This window comes from Dendropsophus ebraccatus, chromosome 7 (genome assembly GCF_027789765.1).
Source record: "Dendropsophus ebraccatus isolate aDenEbr1 chromosome 7, aDenEbr1.pat, whole genome shotgun sequence".
Classification (NCBI taxonomy): domain Eukaryota; kingdom Metazoa; phylum Chordata; class Amphibia; order Anura; family Hylidae; genus Dendropsophus; species Dendropsophus ebraccatus.
In genome coordinates, this window is record NC_091460.1 from 109,900,624 (window position 1) to 109,917,992 (window position 17,369).

Genomic DNA, 17,369 nt, shown 5'->3' on the forward strand with positions numbered 1-17,369 from the left:
CATATCAGTTGATAGTCCTATAGGGTAGGTTACCAATATCTATATCAGTTGATAGTCCTATAGGGTATGTTACCAATATCCATATCAGTTGATAGTCCTATAGGGTAGGTTACCAATATCTATATCAGTTGATAGTCCTATAGGGTATTATACCAATATCTATATCAGTTGATAGTCCTATAGGGTATGTTACCAATATCTATATCAGTCCATAGTCCTATAGGGTATGTTACCAATATCCATATCAGTCAATAGTCCTAAATGGTGTGTTACTAATATTCGTATCAGTCGATAGTCCTATAGGGTACGTTACCAATATCCATATCAGTCGATAGTCCTATTGGATGCGTTACCAATATCCATATCAGTCGATAGTCCTTTAAGGTACCCTACCAATATCCATATAAGTCGATAGTCCTATAGGGTACCTTACCAATTTCCTTATCAGTCGATAGTCCTATAGGATATGGTACCAATAAATTTATTGATTGTTCTGTTCAAGGTTCTGTTTACAGTTAAAATGTTATCGCTTCATCTACTATCAGAACAAACCTTAATACTAACACAAACATGTATATGACACTCAACAAAGGGGTGTGTTATAACCTGAAAATAGCTACTCAGAGGGCGGTAAGCTCCATCTACTCTTCACTAGCTTTCATGGCTTCCTGTAAATGAAAGACTTCTGTCTTGGTCTTTAAAACCACCCAGGGATCATTCATTTAGTTCCAGACTTTGGAATGTAGCTGTTGATTAATATTGCAGTGAAATGATGCGTTTTAATGTGCTGAGCACATGGGCTAAGGGCTAATGAAGTCTCCTTGAGTTTTGCTCGTCATTCAGCATGGACGTGTGCCGTATGCTTTTTGTTGTTGATGTAGATGAGACCTTTTTCCTGGGTTGAAGTTACATCTCAGTTATATATTGTGATGACCTTAGTTGTATTTTGTCCTTCTCTAGGAATTATGCTGCATGTTTTTTTCTGGATTGTCATGCATGCAGGTATGCAGTCATGTGAGAAAGGAACCTATTAGGCATTCAGCTTGCTAAGTATCAGCAAAGGTTTAAGGGTCAGATTTCTTTCTCTAAAGGGAAGAAAACAAATTAAAAAAGTATAAAACATTTTAACTTTCACTGTATATTAGACTTTTGAATTTTACTTGCAACTTGCAGTATATGACTATGTTGGCACAACCACTTTATTTGACCGTTTATTTATTTGACATCTTTATTTGCCCATTTAATGTCCATCTTCTAAGACAGGAGTAATTCTCCTGCAAAAACACAGCTGTATTATGCAAATTACGGCTGTATTTTGGTGGGCCATTATGGGAACATACTGTAATGATAGCATATGTGCATTGCTTCTTTCTTTCTTTCTTTCTTTCTTTCCTTCCCTATGTCCTTCCTTCATTTCTCCTTCCTTCCTTCCTCCCTCCCTCCCTCCCTCCCTCCCTCCCTCCCCTTCCTACCTTTTTCCCTCCCCTTCATCCCTTCCCCTTCTTTCCTTCTTTGCTTCCTTCCTTCATTTGTTCCTCACTTCTCATATCTTCCTCCCTCCCTCCCTCCCTCCCTCCCTTCCTCCCTTCCTTCCTTCCTTCCTTCCTTCCTTCCTTCCTTCCTTCCTCCCTCCCTCCCTCCCTTCCTTCCTTCCTTCCTTCCTTCCTTCCTTCCTTCCTTCCTTCCTTCCTTCCTTCCTTCCTTCCTCCCTCCCTCCCTCCCTCCCTCCCTTCCTCCCTCCCTCCCTCCCTCCCTTCCTTTCCTCCCTCCCTCCTTCCTCCCTTCCTTCCTCCCTCCCTTCCTTCCTTCCTTCCTTCCTTTCTTCCTTCCTCCTTTCCTCCCTCCTCCCTCCCTCCCTCCCTTCCTCCCTTCCTTGCTTCCTTCCTTCCTTCCTTCCTTCCTCCCTCCCTTCCTTTCCTCCCTCCTCCCTCCCTTCCTTCCTTCCTCCCTTCCTTTTTTCCTCCCTCCCTTCCCTCCTCCCTTGCTCCCCTCCTCCCATCCTTACTTCCTGCCTCCCTTCCTCTCTTCCTTCCTTTTCTCCTCCTTTCCTTACTTCCTTCCTTTCCTCCTCCCTTTCTTCCTTTCACTGTCTTTCTCTTTCTGTCTCTCTCCCTTTTTTGCCCCTCCCAAACTCCCTACCTTCCTTCCTTACTCATATCTCACTCTCTTTCTTTTTCTCTTCCTTCCTTCCTTCCTTCCTTCCTCCCTCCCTCCCCCTCCCTTACTTTTCTTCATTTTTCTTTCTTACTCTAAGTTGTCAGGACCAATGAGGCCTAGAGCTCTGCCCCATATAAATACATGCTTATGAAGTATACTCATTGACAGTACCCGATGCAAAATAAACTCTACCATAAAGCACTTTGTACCTAGAGAAGTATTCCACGTACATAGATACACACACAGCGGCCCTGTCATGTGGAATGAATCTCCACATTGTTAGCAGGTTCCTTGTAAATATATCCTTCAAGGTCATAGCCCGGTAATGTATAATTGATTTTACTTTATTGTCGATGCTAGGGGGGGAGGGAGACAGATAGGAAAATAGATATTAAAGCCAAACAAGGTATGAGAAGAGTAAGTTGATGTACGTGCTTTATGAACAAACACATATCCCATAAATGTGTCTGTGCACTGCGAGAACATTTTTGATTCCAGCGCACCACACCAGAGATGAAATGTAATGTCTCCGTATACTTTCATTTTTCCTGTCTGCCTAATGCTTTGTGTGCATTATTAATAAGCAGAGTGAAATGCAGAAAAGCACTGCTGAATTCTGGGCTTCCTGCAGTCTACGTTACAGCTATTGGACTAGTTTTATTAAAAAAAAAAAAATATATATATATATATATATATATATATATATATGTGGTGTCTCTAAAATTGCTATTTCTATATAGGCCACAGAGTATTTCAGACACATGGGTTTTCAGCAATGACCTACCATTATATTCTGCTATTCATTGTCTTCTGGATGGATATGGGAGTGCCAGCAACTTGTTCCAGGATGGCTGATTTAGTTAGTTCTTTTAATATTAAACTCATTAATATTTAATAGTATAATGGAGGCATCTATTCAGATATGTGAAGACCTCAGTACGGAATATGAATAGGTATTATATATTAATCTTTACAGATGTCTTTGTCAAGGTTGGCATACAGTAGTTTACTAAAAGCTCAGTTCTACCTTGTTCATTCATGCTGATACAATGTAGTTTGATAAATGTAAAGTGAAAAAGAGTCCATTTGATCCATGGTGTGAGGCTAACAAAGACTTTTGTTTCAGAAATCTGATTCCGAATCAATATTGATTAGTAGGGACAGCTGGGCTCTTACATAAGGAACATAATGTAGGCTAGGCATGTAAAGAGCCACAAAGTCTCCACATGGAGTACTGACTGCACAGGCCCTGAAAGCTGCCTGTCACAGTGGCGAGATATATAGATATATAGAGGCTGAAAGAAGAATGGTCTTTGTTGCAACCAGTCACAGCTCGGATTTTATTTTACCACAGCTGTTTAAGAGAATCAAAGCTGAGCCCTGATTGGTTAAAAAATTTTATGCATGTTTGATGAATTCCCCTCATTGTATAAATTATAATTTTTGTCCTCCATGTTTGTATGACAATTTTGTTTTCCAAGGATAATCATTGATATTCTCTACATAGAGCCCCATTTAAAGAGGTAATTGGAAATTAGAGTTGTAAGAGCTCTTTCACTTATTATTTTGCTTATTTTGCTCTTTTACCATATTTTGCTTATGCACAGCAAAGCAGAAAGCTCGTGTAATACTACTATTAGTGCTGTATTCTGGATCCTACAACTAAAAAATTTTATGAAGTCTTAGGGGGAGATTTATCAAGCATGGTGTAAAGGGAAACTGGCTCAGTTGCCTCTAGCAACCAATCAGATTCCACCTTTCATTTTCCAAAGAGTCTGTGAGGAATGAAAGGTGGAATCTGATTGGTTGCTAGGGGCAACTGAGCCAGTTTCACTTTACACCATGTTTGATAAATCTCTCCCCAAAATATGGTAGTGTCCACGGGGCCTTGATACAAAACCTTATTTTTTCCAGTTCAGTTATTGGTCCCCTCCCCTCCTGTGGGCATAAGTGAGGGATGGCACATCATCACTGTGTACCCACCAGCCACACTCTTTTCCTAGGTCTATGTAGATTTGGCCTTGTCACCCAATGTATATTAAACCAAGTATTATTATTACAAAACCAGTGCCAAAACCCGTAGGAGTTACAACTATGATGATGGTACAAAGGCTCAGAATCTCATAGTGTGTGTGTGTGTGTGTGTGTACTATATATGTTTACTGTAATACCAAGCTAGGCCCCCATACACCTTTAATAATTGACTTGCCAAATCCACCGTGAGACATAGCCGAACGCACCTGTGTTATCTATGGGGAGGGGTTGGCCGTGATTTTCCATCACCACATCCCCTATCATCACTGACATCATCTGTCGGTAGTTGATCGGGTCAGTCTCATACACCATAGACTGGTGGACGAATTCACTGCGAGGCATGGTCAAATGGCCTGCTGTTCTCTATGGGGAGGGAAAGGGTATCTCTTTTTAACAAAGGGTCAGCTGGGATTATCCATCACTGCCTTCCCCTATCACCACTGACATCATCTGTTGGTAGTTGATTGGGGAGGCCCTGTACACTGACCCCATAGACTGACGGCCGACCAAATGTACAGTCATAGAATTTGTTTGGTGGTCCTATTACACAAGGCGATATTGGCCTGTTGTGTCGATAATCTCTAAGGATCCTTAAAAGTCCTAATTTGCTGTACAAAAGAATAGGCAGAGTGGGAGCCCACCCATCGTTCTTCCAATTGCCTTTTCCAGATTTTAGGCTCATTCCGGCTGTTACAGAAAGCCTCTTTCTTTGCGGCACTAACCCTAGCTATCTTACTGAGCATGAGGATGCTTGATAGTATTGCACAAGCTTTCTGTTTCACATTCTTCCTTTTGCTTTGTTAACATGTAATCACATGCGGAGGTTTTTTTCAATACGCAGCTGATGTACTTGTAACAACTAATAGCATTTTAGTATATATTGTTATGATCTGGAAGGTCCCTGTGATCTGGAGATGCCCCCTTCCTCTGAATTACTAAGTGTTCATTGTCAACCCAACCTTCCAGGGCTCGGCCTTCCTTCTGTTACACGTTTCAGCCTTTAATTAGTTTTGCTCCCCTATGATTTAGTAGCTGTTTCCTTGTAGACAGCTGGTTGTCTCTTCAGAAGACAACATGATATCTGATACTTAAAGAGTTAACTTTAGGTCACTTAATGTGCCAGGCAATATGTGACAATGTCTGTCATAAAAGTGCAACAAGTCATCTGGGGTTTTATGTTTTTACATATTGTTCCTGTGTTTTGTCACTTGTACGTCATGTATTACATCTCTGAAGAGAACATGGATAACATATAATAATCAGCTCTGTTGTATATATTTTATTATAATTTAACCTTTATCATAAACATAATAGAATATAACAAGCAAAATATATTATGGCAAATAATAATAATAATAATAATAATTATTATTATTATTATTATTATTATTATTATTATTATTTTGGCATTGTTTATCAGAGCTCAGAGTAAGCAATTACCTCTAGTAGTGTTGAGCGGATCTGTCAAAATCTGTTCCAGTTCGGCAATGTTATCTGAACCTGAACGTTCTGGATTTAATTCCCCACGCCCCTAGGGAGTCCTGGAAAACATGGATACAGCCTATGGCTTGTGGTTTGCCATTTTATTCCCCGCGGCTGCAGAAGTTGGTTGCCACCCTAGGGCTGGCAGGAAAACATGGATACAGCCATAAGCCATAGGCCATAGGCTGTATCCATGTTTTCCTGGATTCCCTTGGGCCGTGGGGAAAGAAATGTTGAGCGTTCGGGTTCAGATAACATTGCCGAACTTGAACATTTTGACAGATCTGCTCAACACTACCCTCCAGTCTTGATTCCTATAAACCAGTTCTTTATTTGTAGAGTTGAGGGTATAACATGTTTCCTTAATGGGCCGTAATAGGAGTCTTATAGGCCCATACAAAAGTAGATAAAGTCGCTTTCCTCACGAAGGAAGATAACTTTCCCTCTAGTACCATGTATTGAAGGATAGTTGGCTTCCCTTTAAGTTATTGCTTGACCCTTAAAAGACAAAGTATTGTCTACATTTCTTTTTACTGATTAGATCCAGATACCGGAACATGTTCTTTTTTCTAATCTTTTTCTATTTTCTGGTTGTAATTTAAAAGAAAAACAAAAACACATTTTTAAAGGGGAAAAAAAATCTTGCCTGAGCTGTTTAACAGCATTTAGTGACATGCTTTACAACAAGCCTCATGGACATAGACACAATGAACATCTCCAGACCCTATTCTTTGTATAGTACACATTTCTGATTATGCTTACTGGGTGAAGATGGGGGCTGAGTTGTGAGGAACAGCTATTGTGTGTTTCTCTGTTATCTATATACTGGTGTCATCTGTCACTGTGCTCCTGTATGTGTTATTTGTATACTGGTGTCACCTGTCACTGTGCTCCTGTATGTGTTATCTATATACTAGTGTCACCTGTCACTGTACTCCCATCGGTGTTATCTATATACTGGTGTCATCTATCACTGTACTCCTGTCTGTTTTATCTATATACTGGTGTCACCTGTCACTGTACTCCTGTCTGTGTTGATAAGAAGGACACTGGGAAATGATCTGTACAGAAAAGGAAGTCTAAGTTTAGTTTTAAGCATATTAGGCTTAATGATAACTGCCAGATTTCAGAATAATTTTATAAGGTTGTAAAATGAAAAATAAAATAAAAAATAAAAAATCTCCAAAAATTCTTTCAAAATATGTTCGAAGTGTCAAGGGAAAAGAAAAAAAACTTTTGACATGTTAGAGAGACATGTCAAAAGTTTTGATTGGTCAGGGTCTGAGTCGGGAGAACGAGCCGGGAGAAGTTGCACTAAGCGCAATCCTTTCCTTGCTCTTTGTCACGTGAGGAGATGGAAGCATGATGGAAGTCTAAGGGGGAACATCTCTGCACATAGACACAGAGCGGGAAGAGGAGTCAGAGGATCAGTCAGGGTCTGATCAAAATGGATGCACACAAATGCGGCAATTTATCCATTCCTTTTTTTTTATGGATGAAAAAAAACACAGTGTGAACCCAGCCCATAAAATAGACTATACAGTCATGAGCTGTTTCTTGCAAACTGTTTTTATCAAATTGTAACTGAATAGAACTGTTTCCATGCCAAGCCAAAATTAATTTGCTAGGTTACAAGTAGCCAAGAAAATAATGGAGAAACAATAGTCATCAAAGCCAAATGGCAAGTATGAGTGGAACATAAGGATGAATAAACAAGTGTTTGTAATATGGATGAAAATGACTTGCATGCAGAACGATAATAACATTATTCATTCTCACTATTACTACTACTACCAACTTATGTAACAACCATAAATAATATTTTTGTGTAAAAGTGGCAAATAAATGAACAATTTCGATTAATTGTGCCTTATACTTGTATTCTGACCCAACCACTGGCAAAAACAAAAAAGTCCACTCTGGCGGATCACCATTTTGGCAGACATTGATTGCCCCTGGCGATTGGTAATGACCATTAAAATATAGGGGGGCATCTATAAAGAGCGGTAACTTGTACACCGATCCTACATTAGGCCCCACCCCAAATTTCCCAGCTGGATTAACCAAGAGGCGCACGCCTCTTTTTTTAATCCGGCCTGAGTGGCCCCTGGCGTATGGCGGGCAATGAAATCTATGCCACGGCCCCCCGTCCGCCCATCGGGTGTGCAGGTGATATGTCTAGCATATGCCAGGGAGAAGGGGCAAATGTGGGTTCGCCAGGGGCACAACATTGATAAATGTCCCCATTAGTCATTAACCAGTAATCAGCCCAAAGTTTGTCTTTTGTCTTTTCATTTTTTTTTTACTTTTTCAGTCTATTTAAAGTATAAAAAGTGGCAGATTTTAGGATGTTTACAAAACAATTGTTTTTTTTTGTTTTTTTTGCATTTTTCCTACCAGTCATGGTTACAATTACTATTTGCAGACAAGCTTTTCATTGCACAATGTTCTTGCAATTTACATAATACATTGCTGCTTTCCCCAAAGAACTGTGGCTAAGTATTATTAGATGGTTGCCTTTGGGATTAGTGAGATACTTTAACCTTGCCATAGAACTCTATATTGTGTAGTAATGTAAATATCACCCTTTAAGATTATTCTATTTCATAAATGTAATGTATAATGTGTGGAACAGATCATACATATCTCATCACTGTTATTCATAGTTATCCCTTGATGAATTCCGGATATAGAAGCCTTTATCTGACTTGCTGTTTTGCTTGCTTGTATAGGAAGTACGAGCTCCGGTATTTTGGGCTGGAGTAGAACACTGAGGTTACTTAGTACAGCAAGTTAAGGGGGATAAGGGGGAAATCTATCAACTACCATCATCGTGTCTTATTATTTGGTGGTGGGGCCCTCTCAGGCACCTGGGTGCTACCCCTGCACCCCCTATTGTCACACTCTTTATATGGGTTCCCTAATATTTTTTTCAGGAGGTGCTTATTATTCTTACAAGTGAGCAAGTACTGAGCAAGTGCTCGTTACTCGGGGGGTATTTATGAGGATCGCCGGGGAGGGGGTGGAAATTGAAGCCGGAGGTCACTTACCTCCCCAGTTCAACTGCCGGGGCCCGGATCGCGCCGCCTGGTACTCCCGTCCCACTGCCACTTCCTGGTCAGAGCTGCCGCATGAGACGTGATGTCTCAAGGCAGCTCTGCCAATCAGCGGTCGTAGCAGGGTCCTGCCTCGGCCGCTGAATGGCACCGGCGCTGGAACGGGGGAGGTAAGTGACCTTGGGCTTCAATTTTCACCCCCTCCCCAGCGATCCTCAAAAATACCCCGTGGCCTGGAGTTCCCCTTTAAGCACTTTTCAATGCTCAAGTGCTCAACGAACCCCATGGAACTCAATTGGGGACTTACGTATTTAACCAGGTGCCTGGTTCACCTACAAAGGAAATGTCGATGAAATGTACAAAAATTAGAATGGAAAAAAAAATGCAATAGGTTACTACAAGATGCATTAAAACTCCGGTGGCATGCTGTTTATTGACGGCATACCACCAGAGTTCTATCTGAGCACCACGTCCTTCTAGATACTGTAAGTTCATTAGTCAGACATCATGTTGTACTAGAGGAAATACTTTGTTAAGCTACAACAGTCCTTTGGGGGATTTCCTGTTCTGAATAATTTTTTTGCTGTAATGCTCTGCTAATTGAATTCTTGAATATACTACTTCTTATCCGCTCTACATTATACAAGCCATACTAGTATTATAGCTCTGGTCGCTTTGCCAATATTTAAGTGTGCATGAAATATCCTTTACCCATGGCAGCTGTTACATTTGGCAGCTTATCTTATTTCAGCCTTTGCCTTTCTAGCATGTTCCCTCTTAAGGCAAGCAGGAAATAAAAGTCAGTTATTTTAAGTGCACATTAACATGTACAATATTGTTTCCATGGCGGATGTTCCTCAATGATCAATTGCCTGAGCACCACTTGCATTGCTTTACACCCTGAGACTATGATCCCACTTCTAGAACATAGCAGGGAAAGGCAGTTCTCTTGTAATATTGAGGGCCGTGAATGATAATCGCTATCATTATTTGCAGCCGTCAATAATAGGAGACAGCCACCTTTCACTGCTAAGTTTCTGAAGTGGGATCATAACCTTTACCGGCTGGGATTATAGATTCGCTTCCTATGTTCCCACATTGGGAAATGGTGGCCGTCATTTTAACGCCAAAAGATAACCGTCCATTGATAATGACGGCCGCAGATAATGATCATGAACATTATTGTCACCATTACAATCAATAGACGGATGTCTTTTGGGGATAAAATGATCCATCCAGAAAGACAGGCATCATTTTCCCATTGTGAGAACATAGCCAAATGCCATCTTCCATGGACGAACTTTGAGCACACTTGGGTTCCTCTGAACCTGTACTCTCAGCATTTGATTACCCGTGGCTGAAGAAGTTGCATGCCACCCTAAGACCCTGTTCACACTGCCGAATCCTGCCTTCTATCAGTTGAATGGGAGGGCTTGCACCCCTCCGCTCTATGCACCCCTCCGCTCAAAGAATTGACATGTCAATTCTTCGACCGGAGAGTCGCGGAGAGGAGAGGCATGTGAGCCCTCCCATTCAACTGATAGAAGGCAGGATTCCTCGTCGATTCTCGCTGTCTGCACAGAATCTCTGCACCGATTCCGTAGTGTGAATAGGGCCTAAGGCTGCTTGGAAGGCATGAATACAGTCACAGGCTGTGTCCATATTTCCCAGGACTCCCTAGGGCTTTATTCGACTTCAGCCATTGGTGATCAAATGCCGAGAGTTTAGGTTCGGACAGACCCTTATCAGTGTTCCCAATGTTCTTTCTGCCTAGGAACAGTGGAACAAAAAAACAAATCATAAATCTTATTGCAGAAAACCATGCACAATTCATTTTTGCACATACATCTGATTATTTTGGCACCTTCATGTATGGTTGGGTGTAGTGTTCAGTCATATTAGATAGCTCTGCCTTAGGGATAACAGAAATATAACAGCAAGTTAGGAGATGTCATGTCAGATTATCACAAGTAAAATCAATGGAACATTTGAAGGGAACATGACACGTTCTGTAGACATTGCATTTTCTCCATAGCAGCAAATTGTGCTCATGTGAATTATAGAATAAAGTGCTTACAATGATGTTCAGTCACTGTAGGAACACAAGTTTCTAAAAAAAAGAAAGAAATATTTTGAAAAATGGTAGATGGTAAATACCCAATTCTGCTGTCAGCTGATGCATAGATAGATAGATACAATATTATACGGTCTCCGAATAGATCACCTGCAGCCCCACAGGTCTCTCTAGTATCTATCAATACAATACATCAATATACTGTATCGGTTTACACAGCATTGCCTGGAGTGGAAACAAATGTATCTACTTCTCACCTGACAGTAGAACTAATTATGGACAAGTTTGCAGTCTCTGGCTATGTTCCCACAATGGATGGATGGTTATTTGGTGGAAATGCCCCAACAACATGCCCTGCACTCTGCATAGGACCAATGCAGCCAATCACAGTCCTCAGTGAAAGGGCAGTTGGCCAGTGATTGGTCACAGTGTCCAGTGAGGAGTGTATGGGGGACATTTTGGGGGCCTTTTGTTTTCATAGATAAATAATATTTTAATAAAAAAAATTCAGCTGTTCGGCTGATTTGAGATATCTGAGATCTATTGTGGAGGTGTGTGAACCAGCTCTTCATAAATATAAAGGAGAACTTTAAAATCCTGTGTGGGCAGGATAATAAACATAACAAAGAATTATACTTACCTGTCCCCATGCCCCCCACAGACTCCCCCCAGCCTCTTGCAGCTCTCGCTCCTACAATGACACAACCCGGCTAAGTTGCCTGCTCAGCCACTCAGTTACTGGGGTGGGACATCACTACAGTCACTGGCCAGGCAGCTATTTCCTGCCCACAGGTAGTGGATCATGAAAAAACAGGAACTTAAGGAGACCAGAGGCTATCAGAAAAATAGTGGTGTTGTAGCTGTGGGGGCACTGGGATGGGTAAGTATAATAGTATAATTCTTTATTATGTTTCCCCTACCTGGGATTTTAATGTTTTGGCTGAAAATAATAATAATTATAAGCCATGCTAAATTTGTGCCTTATAATTATTCTTAAAGTAACCATTAGTTCTAGCAACAGGTATAGCCCATTTCTACCGCCTTTGCCATGTATAAACTTGGTAGAATAACCTTCTGAAAATTTAAACCTATATTTTATGCGTAACCATTTGATTAGTGGAAAAGTTGGATGCCGCCCTAGGGAGTCCTGGAAAACATGGATACAACCATAGGCCATAGGCCTCTTCTATGTTTTCCAAGACTCCCTAGAATGGCATCCAACTTTTTCAGCAACCAGTAATCAAATGCCGAGGGTGCTCAAGATTCGCTCTTCTTTAGTAACCATAAACCAGAGTAATGACATCTGAAAAACTAAAGGTAAATATATTATTTCCTATATGAGCCTATGTTACCACTAGCTAAACAGATCCATCAAGTAGAATATGTGTAGTTGTTAGGCAGCTGACGTAACTTATTTCCCCATAGACCAATACAGTGCTCATATATTGCTGCTCTAGCCGGTGGTTCATGTCAAACAAGCTCACAGGCTCCTGGGAAAGATCAAATTTTCCTTATAAAGAAGTAGATACGGAATATTTCTGATTAGAATATATCTTGCAATATATGATATCAGTAATGTGGTTGGCCTGTATCTGTGACCAGAACTGGTGGTCATATACAATGGGCTTATTCTATGATTCTTATTGCCTGTGCCCTTAGTTTGGAATATATGACTTCATTTGCCTATACATTTACATAGTCAGGAGTAAACTGTATACTTAGTGTATGCCCTGGCTTATATACAATATACTGACCATATAACTAGCTGCTAAATAAAAGAACAAAACAGAAAGCAAGGTTTCTTCCATTTCTCCTTGGTTGTAACGCAAGAGGTCAATGAGATGCTGTCAAGTTTCTCTAATATCCCGAGATTTATATTGTCTGTGCTGACTCTCCACTTAACAACAGACATGGCCAGAATACCTGATGTGCAGACTGAAGCAGGAATAAGTACTCTATGTAGACGACCGATTAGAGTTCAGCCCGAAAATTATTACAAACCATATGAATTTAACAGGAATCCTGCTTTTTTAGATATTAAGGGGTCATATTCCATATTCTGTGTATCGATTAAATAGAGGATTGCCATTGTTTAGCTGAGCCCTAGATTCACGTTGATTTAATTATGGGAGATGTTCGTGAAGTGCAGTGAGTTTGTTATGGCCTTTTGGCAGGTCATCTTACTCTGGTTCTGTCATTTCTGAAAGACCACTGTTTCTCTGTGTTCCATCCTAATCAGGATTAGAGCTGGTCTGGTTCCCTTAACTATTTACCTGCTGATTTAAAAGACTGTCTACTGTGTACCTGAGAATATCTATCTATTTTTTATCTATTATCTATAAATCAATCAATTATCTATCTATCTATCTATCTATCTATCTATCTATCTATCTCTGTCTATTATCTATCTATCTATCTATTTATTTATCTATTATCTATCATCTATCTATCTATTATTTATCTATCTATCTATCTATCTATCTATCTATCTATCTATCTATCCATCTATCTTCTGTCTATCTATCTATCTATCTATCTATCTATTATCTATCTTTCATCTATCTATTAATCTATTATCTATCTATCTATCTATCTATCTTTTGTTTTGTGATTTAAACAACTTCATTTCCACATCCCACAATGCACTGCTTTGGAAGTCAGGAAGACAGAGGTCACCATAAAACTGACTATAGGAAGTAGTTCAACTTTCAAATTTGTGTCTTAGAGATGTGGCTTAGGATGTTCAGCTATGGCAATCACACTGGCATTATTAAGTGGATTAAAAATTGGATGTCCAGGTTTATGCAGCATAAACTAGTAACAGAGAAGCTTAACAGAATGATGCACTGTTCTGTGCAGCTTATGTGGAGAAATCCTGCTGAGTAACCAGGACTCTGTTTTATTCCTGTGCTGAGTAGTCCTTGATATTCATGAGTACCTACTCCCTCTGCTCACTGGCCACTGATTGCCAATTATCTATCTATACTGTATATAGACAGACAGCTGTCAATCAGCAGCTGGAGGGCGGGAGGAGTGATGCAGCACAAAACCCATTCTCCTGCATATCTGGAGAACAGCTGAACAGAATTATGTAAGTAATACACTGTATTATAATTCAGCATTTCTGTCACTAGGTTGTTTTGCCCTCATTTAAGGTAGCATACACCTAACGGTAGACTCCCCTTAAAGCGACTCTGTACCCACAATTTGACCCCCCCCCCCCCCAACCACTTGTACCTTCAGATAGCTGCTTTTAATCCAAGATCTGTCCTGGGGTCCGTTCAGCAGGGGATGCGATTATTGTCATAAACACAACTTTTAATCCGGCAGTGCTCCAATGCTCCAGGCAGATTGCTTCCTATTCCCCACCTGTGGCAGCCCGGCACATGGGCTGGATCATTAATACACCTGTGCAAAGCTCAAACAGCAGTAAATGTTCCTGGATCATTCCTAATGATGAGAAGGGTGGGGAGGAAGGACAGAGAGGGTGTGCCAGCCTAATGCATATACAAATGTAAGCCCCGGCCATTAGACACAGCGCTGCAGGATTAAAAGTTGTTTTTAGAACAATAACTGCATCCCCTGCCGAACGGACCCCAGGACAGATCTTGGATTAAAAGCAGCTATCTGAAGGTACAAGTGGTTTGGGGGGGGGTCAGATTGTGGGTACAGAGTCACTTTAAAGACTTTCTCACTACTCTTGCTCTTCCCTATGGCTTTGTTTTTGATGTGGGTGTACGAGTATTTTTTTTTAAATATAATATATTCCTTGGCCTGTTCTTTTACGGTATAATGAAACCAAGGACATCAATATTGTGCAGGATAACAGGATAATTTTATTTTTTTTGTACTATTAAAGTAAATGCTGAGTAGATGCAAAATCTGTTTATGATGATAATTCATTAGGTAAAAAGTTTAATTGCGCCATAAAAAACACTTACGTGAAACCCTCATCACAAATTCCGGGAGCTTAGAAAAATTTGATAGCTTCATAATTCCTTATGAAACATTGACAAACAAAAAAAAACAAAAAAAAAACTATCCTCTATTTTTAGTCATGTGTGAAAATAAAACAATAAATAAGGAGGAGATATGATAAGATCTGCGTCTGGTATATTACTTTCAATGCCTGCATTTCTCTGTCAGACTCCGGCATTCCTGTGCACCGATAGTGGCTTTTTATGGCTGTGCTAGAACGAAATGGAGAACACTGTGTTTCTTTTTACATCGGATAAATCTATTTCTTCTAAATCTTCATCTGTCTAAATGTTTCCAGATAAGCAGATGATCTTGGGATGGGTGCATAAAGAAAACAGCTAACCACTTCAAGGTGCTCAGGTCTATTTATGGAATCTATACCATAACCCTATCGAGACCACATCACTTCTTTATCTCTAGTCTATGAAAGTTCTTGAAGCCAAGAGACAGAAATAATTAGGTTTTCTATGGGGATTTGCTACTGCTCTAGACAGTTCCTGTCACACACAGAGGTGGCAGCACTGTGTCAGACTGGAAAGAATGTACTGTACCACGTCCTGCAGGACATACAGCAGCTAAGAAATGCTGAAAGACTTAAGATTTTTAAATAGAAGTAAATAACAAATCTATAAAAATCCCTTTCAAATAAAATTCAAAAATGAAAAAAAAAAAAAATTACAACAATAGCAAATCTGGGCCAATGTATTAAATATCAGTAAATATTTAGACCCCAATGTAAGTATATTAACCTACTAACTTCTCTAACTTCCAAAAAATAAATTACAAATCTATATAATTTTTAGCTTTGGGGGTCTTAGTTCTGTTCTGTATTTTGTGACTGTACTTCCTGGTCAGGCAGTTGTTCAGTATTACAAATCTCAGAGTGCATTGCTTTCTCTCAGCTCCCAATGACAGTCCTCCCACTCTGCCTACTCCCAGCACTCCCGCCAGTTGTCTGCCAGTAAAGTTGCAGCACCTGCTTCTTTCATTCCTTTTCTGCTCATGGAGATGGTGATGTAGGTTGAAGAGGGCTGGTCAGAGATGGTGACATCACTCAAGGGGTGATGACCAGAGCTCAGAGACAAGATCCAGCCAAGCCTTCTGTTACATCAGAGGATGATGCTTTGTTACAGGAGAGAGGGAGAAGCCTAGACAATCTAAATTTTGTAGTCTTTCTGTTTTCTATTTCCTGTCAGTGGTGAAGCACGAAAAACCAACTGAATCCAGGACTATTAGTGACAATACTATATTACTATATTACAAGTTATATATCTTGGGGGTCATATTTTTATTTCAATATTTATTTTTAGCATGTCTTTATCAAAACCTCCAGCCAGACCATAAAACGAACAAATTCACGCTCCTATATTGGAGATGCACAGTCTTCTCCTGGCAGAGTGTCTGAAGTGGATGTAGTGATGCAGTTATAAATGTGCAAGCCATGACGGCCTCCTGCCCCTCCCCCAACATCATGGTCGGGGAAGTTGGATGTCATCTGCCCAACCCATCGCTCTGGGAGACACAAGCTTTTACGAGAGCGGTCTGGCAGCAGCTTACCCCTCCTCTCTACATAGATAATACATGAACATTCGGCCAAAGAGAGATCTGTCGGCAAAATGTTTGACAGTATGAAAGTGTACTGCGACCTTCTGAATGGTAATATCAACTTTTCACGTTTTATGTTGATTCTGCTACGCCTTTTTTTCAATCTTCATTTGCATTACGCATACTACTATAAATTATTAATAACAATATGGATCTCACATGAGATTAAGAAAGTAAAGGTCATTTGTGTTGTATTAATAACGATGTCTGGTAATGAGATACAGCAGTGGCTGTGAGATCCTTATGGCTGGGTAATCTGTATAATAACGGCATAATATTTGATGTAACAAAATTCCTGATAACATAGTTATCCCCTGGCAGTCATTCTCATGACTTGCTATGTGGAGCCATTTACTAGCACATTGGCTTCCTGCCAGTTGCCTAATGGATCATGTGTGAGTCAATTTCATTCAGCCTTTTAGCAAAGTCAATCTGGGTGATGGCACATAATTTGCTTTCATGTGGATTTCTTGGCTAGTATTGCTGTCAAGCTTCATCAAGAAGTGGAGTTGGTTACAAGAGACCCATCAAAAAAAGAAAATGACTAGACTAGTCGACCAAAAGCTTCCGGGTGTAAAACCTTCCCCCCCCCCCCCCCCCATGGAAATGAGTTTCCTCTAACAATCGATCCCACAACTCCCAGAATGCAATGGAACTATTCAGAAATTTACAACAGTTGTCATTTTTAGGATAGATCTAAGGGGCACATTTATCAAAGTATACATTGAGAATATGGCAAAAAAAAGCTAAAAATCTACGCCAGCTTGGTGGGTTACTGGGGAAATTTAACCCCTTAATGACTATGGACCTAAATGTATGCCATAAAAATGTCTGTGCATAAATGACACATGGCATACATTTACATCCTTTAAAAAATATGACATAGCCCCTCCCCCAATAAAAGTTAAAATCTTTCCTCTTTCCCATTTTATATATAAAACACAAAAAAATAAATAAGGAAACATATTATTTATCATAGCGTG

The 17,369-nt window shown here is 40.2% G+C and overlaps 1 protein-coding gene across 6 annotated transcripts in view; it reads left to right on the forward strand.

Moving 5' to 3' along the window:
- NRG1 (neuregulin 1) overlaps positions 1–17,369 on the forward strand; it is a 125,578-nt gene that overhangs the window by 58,519 nt on the left and 49,690 nt on the right. The window lies entirely within an intron of this gene.